This window comes from Pseudopipra pipra, chromosome 5 (assembly GCF_036250125.1).
Source record: "Pseudopipra pipra isolate bDixPip1 chromosome 5, bDixPip1.hap1, whole genome shotgun sequence".
NCBI lineage: Eukaryota > Metazoa > Chordata > Aves > Passeriformes > Pipridae > Pseudopipra > Pseudopipra pipra.
In genome coordinates, this window is record NC_087553.1 from 46,934,362 (window position 1) to 46,943,919 (window position 9,558).

At 42.0% G+C, this 9,558-nt stretch overlaps 1 protein-coding gene across 1 annotated transcript in view; it reads right to left on the reverse strand.

The window, feature by feature from the left end:
• The window catches only part of CNTN1 (contactin 1), a 228,760-nt gene extending 220,605 nt beyond the window's left edge, over window positions 1–8,155 (reverse strand). The window contains exon 1 of the mRNA XM_064655893.1: window positions 7,983–8,155. The gene's annotated coding sequence lies outside the window, so the exon portion shown is untranslated. The remainder of the gene's footprint in view (window positions 1–7,982) is intronic.
• Between the last annotated feature and the right edge of the window lie 1,403 nt (window positions 8,156–9,558).

Genomic DNA, 9,558 nt, shown 5'->3' on the forward strand with positions numbered 1-9,558 from the left:
CCACAACAACAAATACTTAGTTTAGTCAGATTTACCTTTTTCTGTGTTCCACCTATACAGCTAAATGCAAATTAACCCTTCTTCTCAGCATACCACTTTCCTCCATGCCCCAAACTCCCATTTTGTAATCACACAGCCTAACAATAAATGAACCTACAACTTGTTGGTAATGAAAACACAATCAAGTCTTTTTCACTCAAAAACCTTTAGTTATCTCAAGTGTTCTTCGCTGATAAAACACAGATCAACATCACATTAAAAACAAAAAGCTATTTAATATTTTTAAAACAATTATCCACTCCACTATCCCAGAGGGATAATTTACATTGGTCTTGCTCCTGATTCATACTCAAAATGATTTTTCCAAGAAGAAACGGGGAGAAATATTTCAGTTCACGAAAATTCCCCCAGTAATGACTCATTTTTTGCACATATTGGCAGAAAATCCCCAGGAATAAAAAGCATCCACTACCAAGTAAGTACACTTTTTTCTTGTTAATTTCAGTAATACAATGCAAATAAAGTAGTTTTTACACTGACATTTTAACAATGCAATTAGTAATTTCTAAACTCATTTTTTTCAAAATCACCCTACTGGAGATTATCTGCCTCTCTTCCCTTTTATTATTTTTGGAGTATTTTTAATAGAGATAACTTTCTTCTTCAGCTCACTATCTTCAAACAGGAGTGCATGGGGGGAAAGACCCTGCATACAGATATGTTTGAGTACACAAATATAAGTTAATGTAATAGTGACTGGATAAGGTTAATATGTCAGATAAGATACTTAAGTATTTTTTCCATGAAGTAATTTTAAAAATTATTTTAATTAGGTTTTGCTGGTGCTTTCCAGATTCTTATTTTGTAAATATCAGCTATTTAAAAGGAAATTAATTCTTCATCTAAACTGCTAGTGCTATGCTTACACAGATAAACTCTTTATAGAAAGACAAGAATTATGAGTTAAATTGGTTGTGATAGGAATTATTCACCACCTCCTGTAATTTAATGCATCAGTAAATTTTGCAAAAACCTACTTTTGGATGAGGCAGATCAACACCAAGAAATGAAAGAGGCAGTGAACTATTACGATGAGCCAAAGAAATTAGGATCTTATTCAGCATTCCCTTCATAACTCTGAGGATAAACTTTTTCTCCTACAGTGACTAAAATAAAAAAAAAAAAACCATAAATCTAAAACTAGAACCCATAACCAAAGTATCCATCTGATAATAATTAATGCAAAACTGACATGGAAGACGTTTAAACAAAGTATAACTATCACCCCAGTTGTTTAGAATGGAAGTCAGCATTGGCACTGTTCCAGTAGTTATCCTTTAGTTGTTTTGTTTGGTTTTTATTTGCTTGTTTTATAATAGCTGGCAGAGTTCTTATGTGTTATATAAAAAGAAATAAATTAAAGCAATCAAAACAAAAATTATACATAATATTTAAAGATTAGTTAATGCTGAACTTTCACAGTAGTTTTTCATCTTTGTGACTTTTAAAAACAACCTATTACAGTCAAGTTGTAGACTAATTTTTGCCATTGCGATGACCTGTTTATGTGTTTTCCAGGGATATCACAGCTACACTTAGTTTAGGTGGCAGAATTGGGTACTTTTTCAAAATACATTAAAGTTTTTTTGAATTATTGAAAGGTCACGAAAAATCAGAGAGAAAAGGTAAATAAAAATTCAGAGCAAAGCCTGAGTTCACGGAGTGACAACAAGAAGAACAAGAAGGGGGGAAAAAAAGAGCGTTTCAGAATGCCTGGCTTCCCAAGATCTCCTTCAACAGATCTGGTGTCCCTTGGAGCTCCTTTATAATGAAAATCTGAAGTGGAAACTGTTCAATATTCCAAAGTTCATTTTTATAAAAGAAGTAAACTGTAGACTGCTGATGAAAGGGGAGCTGGGCTTTTGGCAATACTACAAAAGAGAGATGACCTTATTCTTCAGAAGAAGAAATTTAGAAAACAAAAAATATGTATTGCTAGCTGCTCTTTCTCATTTATCTTATTTTCTTTTTGCTTTGGTCAAAAATGTTCCTAGTGAAAAAATGCTTTATCTGAAAGTACTACTAGCAGCAGCAGTAGTGTTCACAGCAGTGAGTCTTCACACTTCCAGAAACACCAAGCCTTATCAACAGGTAAGTTATCCTAGCAGGCACTTTTACAAGTTTGCTAATAATACTTGGCAAAGGACACATTCTAGTTGAAAATACAGTTACCTAGAAGGAAGTTTCCATTTGGAAATATTTATGGTATATGGCTGTTTCTCTTTTGTCACAGAAGAAATAAAATAAATTGGTTTATTTCTCCTAAACTGTGATTAGTCTAGAACATAAAAAGCCTGAAGAACAAACCCTGTGAAAAACAAAGCTATATGTGAAAGGTGAATTTATGATATACAAAAAATCAAGACAGCTTTCAAGAAATTACATTTTCATCACTGCATCACATATTACTTGAACTGTAAGCAGGAACTCCAAAAACTCATTGGTTTTACAGAACACAGAAGTTTAAAATGGACTTCTATCCCAGTTATGGTGAATCCAAAATTTCCCATCTCCTTGCAGCTGATATGTTAGAACCCGTTTTCTATTGTCCCATCCCTCTGCTTAAGACAAGGCAATTAGTTATCTCCCTCATTCAGCAAGCACTGATCATTCCCAGAAAGATTAGCACCTTAAACAAGAACAACACTGATACAACATAAACAGCTTGTTCCACGCAGCATCATTCAGTGTTTGTTTTAAATATTTACATTCACATTAAGAGTATGAGATTTTGTATTAAAAATACAAGTTTCTTAATATAAAACACCTGTATTAATAAAAGGGATCCTTCCTTCCAATGAAACAGAAGATTAAGTACTACAACTTGCTACAGCATACCAAGGTTAACAGACCAAGCTACTCAATCTCCCTTAGCTACTTATCTCCCTTAAAACAGACCTATAATATAACATCAAGCCTACCTAATGAACACAGCAAATCTAGCAGTGCATTTAAATACAATCACCAATGTAAACTATAAAGGGAATTCAGTCTGTAACATCAAATATTTCATTCACGCATTGAATATTTTGTCTGCTGGCACAGCCATCCTCCCCCTTTCAGGAAGTACTGTTCAGAATGTATATTGGTGTTTCCCCCTCAGAGAATGCCAGAATAATGTCAGAGGATATTTCAGGCCGTAAGGGATGCCCGAATGTCACAGGATAATTCATATTGTAAGGGACGTCAAGAGACTTCCAGCCCAACCTCCTGCTCAAAGCAGGGTCAGTGAATATGTTTAATCTGGTTTCTGGGGGCTTTATCTATTTGTCTTTAAAACTTTCAAGGAGAGAAACTGCACAACTTCCCTGAGTAACCTGTTCCAATGCTCAACTGAACATATAAACACCTTTCCTTAATTTTTACAAACAAATTAAATTTAGCACTCATTAAGCTGAAGTCCATTACTCATATTTTATGGAAAAGAAAACAAATTTCATGCAGAAACTAATACAGCAGTAAATTTAAGTTCATGCATAACAACTTTGAATACTGGCTTGACCAGGAATCAACAGCAACTTACAGTTATGCTTGTGTTCAACTCCTGCTAAAGTGGAGAAAGTTGAATTGTCTGTGGTAAAGCAGGAAGTTTCCAATAAAGCTATAAAAAGATCACTCATCTCATGACTAAATCGTGATCTATGTCCAAGATAACTTGTTTGCATGGTAACAATGTATAATCTGGCCACTATGTGTCAATTATAAAAGTATTATATAAATACAAAGAACTTGTCAAACACATACATTTATATTTCTTTATTTTAACATACTGTCTCACATTAAATTTTCAGCCTGTAGTGCAAACCATAGCTCAACCATGCCCCTCATTTCAGACATGAGAGCTACTAAGTTATTGCAAATACTATTCTATCACATCAAAAAGACTATCTTATGTAAACAAAATACTATCATCATCATGGCTAGGCTTCACAAACGAAGATTTAGGAAGGCTCTATCCATGTATATTACAAGCACGCTGGTGGCTTATGAGGCCAATACGAGACAGACATGTCCGATTGCAAAAGGCACAGCAGAAAGACTCCTTAGGTGGCATCTTCTGCAGGACCCGATCTTTTCTGCATTGTCTTTTCTCCTCGAGAGTGATCCTGCGGGCATTCTCAAAGGAAACAGCAGTGTTATAGATGGTGTGTCTCCAGGCCTCCTGATTTGAGGCCAGAGTAGGCAAAATGATGATGACTATGGTGTAGTGGTAACTCCACCAGTTTAATCCAGGTCTCAATTCAGTGAGAGACTTATATAGTCTTGTAAATACTTCTCTAAAGTAGCTATAACAAAACTTTAACATAAAATGAAAAACTCAGAATGAATCCTAACAAAACCCAAATCATCATATATTTAATTTGCCAGCACAGAAACCCATTAAATTTAGCTATGCAAAAATACAGTACATGCTACAGTCAGGATTGCTGATTTCTCTTCATAATTAGGACTACTTAGGTTGCTCAATATTTCTAATGTTTACAACTATCTAGAACTTGGACAAAGTGTCCTGTCTGTCCTTGCTTTCTGCCAGTGCATATAAACAAACTACATGTCACATTGAAAAATATCTTCAAGAGTTCAATTTTTAAAAGGAACAATGGAGGAAAAACACAACAGGTTTTTTTTTTATTTCTTTCAGCAAGGGTCTTTTACTTTAAAAAAATGCCAAAAATAAAAGCACAGAAGAAGTGACTGGAGAATGGACTGATGTGGCAAATTAACAGGAGGAAGCTCCAAGGAATAAAGAAAAATAAGTGGAAGGAATGCTGACAGGCAAAAAGCAAGGAGAGACAGGACTGACTGAGACAAGAAACTGAAATTTGGAATGGTCAATACCAGGAACACTTGAAAAATTAAGATTGAGACTGGCTACAGGATGAATAGGAGACTGTCAGTAGGATCCATAGAAACAGTGATGTGAAAAGGACTGTGCTTGCACAAGACTGTCACAACATCCCTCATCCACCACGATACATTCTCTAAATCCTAGAACAGAAAGGACTACAGTCTGCAACTACTTTTCCACTACCTGAACAAATGCACTACGAGTTATGCTGTTCTGCTTTACCACTGTTGTACATGAAAGGGACTGCACTCTCTTAATGCTATCAGTCATAATGGTGAAAGCTCAAGAGCTTTAGCAAAGGATTCAACTTTTCCAATCCTCTTGATAACCACTGTAGGTCCAATGCAGTAAGACAAAAAGGAATTTACTTTGAAAATTTAACTTCTGTGTTTTCTTGGGTTTTTGTTTGTTGGGGTTTTTTTAATCTTCTATATTTTAAGAAAGTATAGGGGACATGTAGGCACATGAAGACGATACAGAACCTAATGCAGGTAGGACTCTTGTCTTATCTACTGAAGAACAGGAATATGTGTACTGACTGAGGGAGGGCTTGCAGAAAGAAAAAGAGACAGGGGCTCTGTAATATGCCACAAAGGCTTTAATGGCTAAAGTCCTCCCTTCTGTAGTTCTCCCCATTCCTCCCTCTTACTCTCATACAAGCATACCACTTAACCCAAAATTTCCATAGTTTGTTATTAACTGTGAATTCCTCTTTTTCCCCATCCACTCTCAGATATGTGGAGCACCCAGGACTGCTACAAAAAAACAACAGCAGGTATAACTTGAGCAAAAATATTTATAAGAATTGTAGATATTTCAAATTGGACACCAAAAATGAGTAAATACTTTTCACCTAACCCTCTCTGTGCCTCTGTTCACCATCTGTAAAAGCCTTGTCTCATCTTAGGTAGATTTTGATAAACTAATAATTCTTTGTGATGCATTCTGATCACATAATGATAAGCACTTTAGCAAAGCCCATACAGATGTTATCAGTTCTGTCTTCAAAGCAGAGCCAAGTAACATGGAATAAATAAATCATGGGCTCACACAACGATCAATGAAAAATACTGAATTGTGTTAAGTGAGCTCCATCTATCCCATGCAGTGAATGAGAAAGGAGTTCCTGTAGGACAAAAAAAAAAGATAGTATGCAATCATGTAGTTAAAACTGTATCAGAAGGACATGCTCAAAAAGGCACTTGAAATCTCTTTGTTCCATAACCTTAATAATGTGAGATTTCTTCTACAGGTGTTTAAGACACTCAGTTTAAGATTCTATGAAATCAAGTAGGTTCCTGCATTACTTGTGAAGCTATGCTGAGGTTGCATTACTTTTTAGTATCTGTTAGAAGTAAAACTGGAAATCTCTTGTTGGTTTTGAATAGCATTGTGGATAATACAAACATGGACAAGGACAGAAGTGCTTTGCTGAGGTTATTTTTATTTTTTGCAAAATTTAGGGACGGAAAAAGTATGTTTTGTTATCATGCCAACTACAAAAACTAACAAACTGATGGTGATGACACACATTTGAATGTGAACAACCAAACAAAAGGTTCATACTACCAACAGTTTCTGGAAAAATTAAGGAAAGTTCTTACTAAAGAAATTTTGGTTGAGTATTATTACCTATACAATATGGGCCAAAGATCATCCTTTCAAAAGGATTTTTACAGTATGTGCAGTGCAAGAAGGACACTTAAAAGATACTAATCCTATAAGGGAAAAACTGAGAATTTTTATAACTTCAGGGTGCTTTCAGAGAGCTTTTCCCTGTTCTTATGCAATTCAAGTCCTGCATTTGTTATTTTTCTGGTTTACAAGTAATTTTATACAAAAGAATTATACTAAATAAAGTATATTTGTTAAGACCTTCTTTGATAGAGTCACCTCTGCAAAGGGGGCTGCATTTTTAAGGCATGTTTTTGTCTAAGTTGTACAGACCAGTAATTACATAATGGTTTATTTTTAAACTGCTAAGAAACCTTTAAATATTTTATGTGCTTTAATATAACTACATTATAATATTGTTATATAAGTATGCTAGGATATAACACTTGAAAACATTCGCAGCTCAGAGGTCATAGTTTACTTTCATTACTAAATGGAGCATAGTTGATTAACTGCATAGATAATCTCTGGCAGGTTTTATAAGCAGAATTAAACAGCGCTTCATAGAGCAGATGCAATTCCTAAAGAGCCCCTCATTCGGGTGCGGCTCAGGCGCTGCACCTCGGACAAGCTCAGCGCCTCCAGGTGCCTTTAGCGGAGCTCAAGCAATGGCATCTCTGCCCTCACCAGCAGGTGTTATGACAGTCTGTCTGAATTGCTGGCATTTACGAAAAAGCGACACTGAAAAACGGCATAATTAGCATTTTACAAGGGGGAAATAGCGTGAAACACTAATACTTTTACTGCAAGAAGGTGCAACGAAAAAAACCCAACACCTTTTTAGCCGGTCTCCATTAAACACATCCAAAACGCAAACAAGTCAGCGGACGGCGCGAGGCTGCGGCTGCTCCGGCACAGCCCGCGGTGCTGAAATGACGCTCTGCAAGACCAAGATACGGACGCGTTTTTCTACACGCTGCCAAAACCCATACGCGCGCTGTAGGAGCCGGAGAGGAAACGGCGCACGAGGCTTTCCCTGCGGCAGCATCCCGGCCCCCCGCCAGCCCACGATCAGGACGACGGCACCCGCCGGGGGTTAACCGGGGCTGGCGGCCCCGCTTTCGGCAGCCCGGGAGCCGAGTGCTGCCGTGCCCAGCGACCACCCGTGTCGGCCGCCGCCCCACGGGAGCCGGGCCCCGGTACCGCCCGCGGGCCGTGCAGGGCTCGGGGCTCCCTGGCGCTCCGCACCTGCCCCAGCCCCCCGGGCCCCGCCGCCCGCATCGCTAAAGTTGCGACTGCCCGCAGCTGGGGAACCCACCGGGGCGCTGCCCCCTCCCCGGGACCGCGCGGTGCCGCGGGCTGCGCTGCCCTGTCCCTCCGGCTCTAACGCGGACCCCGCTGCGCAGCGCGGGCGGGGGGCGACATCGCCGCGCCCGCCGCCGAGCGAGCCGTGCCCTACCTGCGCAGTGCCGCCGCACGGCCGGGCTATCACCCCGCCTCCGCTGCGCACCGGGGACGGCTCGGAGAGCCCTCGCCTGCCCGGCCCGGCGGCTCGGCGAGGCTGGCTCCGCTCGGCTCGGCGCGTCCTGGCCCGGCTGGGCTGGGCTGGGCTGGGCTGACAGCCGCCCGCGCGCCCCCGCCCCGGCCGCGCGCGGGGCCGCCGGGGCCGAGCGGGGCCGAGCGGGGCGCGGGGAGCGGCGGCGGCTGATTGGACGGGGGTGATGTCACTCGTGCGCGAGCGAGCGGGAGCGCGCGTGTGCCCGAGCGCGGCGGTGAGGGAGAGAGGGGAGAGGTGAGGCGGGAGCGAGGGAGGGAGCGGGGATAGAGGCTGCTCTCCCCTGTTCCTGAAGAGCGGGAGGAGTGTGGTGAAACGAGAGTCAGGAGAGTCGTGGGGCGGGGGCGCGCACCGGCCGGCAGTGGTGGCAGCGGTGGGCGGAGGAGCGGGCTGAGAAGCGCCGCCGCAGAGCGGGAGGGGCGAAGGTGAGCAGGGCCGGGGGCGCGGGGCCTCAGCATCCCTCCGTCCGCGCCCGTCCCGCTGGCTGTGCCACATGGCTGCAGGTGGAACAGCACCCCGCGCTGTCCAGGGAGCGTGTGCGGCACCGGCTGCCGCTCTCACAGCGGCACAAGCACACAGAGAGTCACAGTCACTCAGACACACGGTCACACAGACACACACAAGCACAGGCACACAGACAGTCACAGCCACGCAGACACACAGTCACACACAGACACAGGCACACAGACACAGATACACGCAGTCACAGGCACACGGGCACAGATACAGTAACAGGCACACGGGCACAGGCGTGCGCTCTGCATGAGCCCGAAGGGGAGGAGAAACCCAGGTTAAGCTGCTTTCCATACCTGGACTATTGGCCCTCAACCGCGCCGGCATCCAAGGACCACAGGAAAAAAAGAGGCAGGAGACGGTACGGACCTCAAGGGTGCAGCTGGACAAGAGGCGTGATGCTCGGGACCCTCGAGGGAAGTGCCCGGCAACGCCGGGTTCAAACTTTTAATTAATACCCTCCTCCCAAGTTAGAACAATGATTTTGAAATGACGGATTTTTCTTCAGCCTCAATTTATTTTCTGGACTTTGCATCTTCTATGCAGGACCATATTTCTTAATTCTTTTTCATTACCACAAAGGCTAAATATTTATTTTTAAAGCCTCTACCTGTCCCTTGAGCTCAAGTCATGTGGTATTTTCCACGTTGTAAATTGCTGCAGAAATCAAAACTCCCAGAGGGAAAAAAAAGGCAAATATGGGGCTTGCAGCACACCCTCTTGGAGGAAATAAACAGGGCCACAGTAGACACATGATCCATTGAAGAGTCACAAGCTGCCAAATTTGTGATGGCTGCTCCAGGAAGGGCTCATGAGGGATGGAGCATGGAACCTGCAACACTTTGAGACATGAGTTCCCACTGTATATGAAACACAACTTTTGGAGGGCTGCAACCGTGATGCTTAATATGTACAGAGAGTGACAGATAGCACACAGTCAGTAGCAGACACAATACAAATAACACTT